The following is a 1949-nucleotide window of genomic DNA, read 5'->3' as shown; positions in this document are numbered from 1 at the left end:
AGACACCGCTTCTTGGCCATCGGAAACACTGTTTGATCGCATTGGTCACTTTGTCTTTCCTTTTAAACGTTACGTACCCCAGAGACAAAATTCAGAGCTAAGATGAAAGGATGGACTATCCAGAGACTACCCCATCCGGGAATCCATCCCATCATCAGCCACCAAACCCAGATACTAATGCACATGCCAGCAAGATTCTGCTGAAGGGACCCTGATATAGCGGCCTCTTGTGAGGCTGTGCCAGTGCCTGGCAAACACAGAAGTGGATGCTCACAGTCAGCTATTGGATGGAACTCAGGGTCCCCAATGGAGGAGCTAGAGAAAGTACCCAAGGAGCTGAAGGGGGATGCAACCCTGTAGGTGGAACAACAATATGAACTAACCAGTACCCCCTGAGCTCATGTCTCTAGCTGCATATGTAGCAGAAGATGGCCTAATCGGCCATCATTGAGAAGAGAGGCTCCTTGGTCTTGCAAACTTTATATGACCCAGCACAGGGGAGGCCAGGGCCAAGTAGTGGGAGTGGGTGGGTAGGGGAGCAGGGGCAGGGGGCGGTGTATAGGGAACTTTCGGGATAGCATTTGAAATGTAAATAAAGATAATAATAATAATAATAATAATAATAATAATAATAATAATAATAATAAAAATAAATAGATGTTACGTACTCTTCATTTTTATTCTTTATAATTTTGTTTGCTTTGTCTTTTGAGACAGGATCCCATATATTCCAGATGATGAACTTAAACACATCGCAGAGCTGGGGATGAAGATAAATTCTAAATCCTCTTGAAAGCCCCACCTCCCAACCTTCGGGGTTAGAAGTGTGTATCACCACATCAAGTTTGTGGGGTGCTGGGCATCACCTCCAGTACTCCCTGCATACCAGGAAGCTTTCTACCTAAGTGAAGTACAACTCCAGCCTTGCTTTGTTTTGTTTCTGATGGCACCTGAAATGAACTAGATACACCACGCTGGCCCCACAATCAAAGCGATCCTTTGTCTCAGCCTCCCAAAGGCTGACATTACTGGAGCATGCAACTACGCCCAGGTCAGAGTCATTTTTTTTAAAAAAAATAAGACCATTTATTTATTTAATGTGGAAAGGCACAAGAATGTGTGTGTGCAGGGGTCAAGGGACAAATTGTATGAGTCAATTCTCTCCTTTCATTGTATTGTTTCCAGCGATGGAGCTCATGTTGTCAAGTTTGGCAACAAGACTTCTTCTTCTTTTTTTAATTGGATATTTTGTTTATTTACATTTCAAATGTTATCCCCTTTCCCGTCCCCCCCCCCCCGAAACCATCCCCCTGCCCCTGCTCCTATATGGGTGCTCCTCCATCCACCCACCCACTCCTGTCTCCCCGCCCTCACATTCCCCTACACTGGGGCATCGAGCCTTCACAGGACCAAGGGCCTCTTCTAAGACTTTTTACCAGCTGTGCTGTCTTGCTGGTCCCAGAGTCGCCATTTCCTTCCACAAGTATCATGCACACACAAGCAAGGATTCAGACTCAGTCAACGCAGAATGGTACCTAAGCTTTTACAAAGCTTCTAGCATCGTTGCAGCACACTATAAACACCTCCACCCTGTCCATTAAGCTCTTGTACCTAGTCTGCACTCTAATCCTGTCAGATTCCTATAGGGTGACTTGCCCTGAGAGGTGACGTGGTTGTGACAATGGACCCATAATGTGTGCACTCATCAAAGGAAGGGCAGGCCCCAAGTCATTGCATGGCTGTGTTGACAGATTCACAACGTGTACTCCTTACAATACCCGTGGGGCTTCAAGATCAATGGTTCTTGGTCCACTCCTGGCATCTGGCATGTGAACCCTGGGGATTGTGATATTTTTAAAAACTTTTCAGGTGGTGCTCATGCACAGTCAAGGTTAAGAATATCTATAAAGGGGCATTCTGCCTAAAACTCACCTCTTGCCCTGTCAAAT

This window comes from Mus pahari, chromosome 11, assembly GCF_900095145.1.
Source record: "Mus pahari chromosome 11, PAHARI_EIJ_v1.1, whole genome shotgun sequence".
NCBI lineage: Eukaryota > Metazoa > Chordata > Mammalia > Rodentia > Muridae > Mus > Mus pahari.
This window is presented reverse-complemented; position numbering follows the sequence as displayed.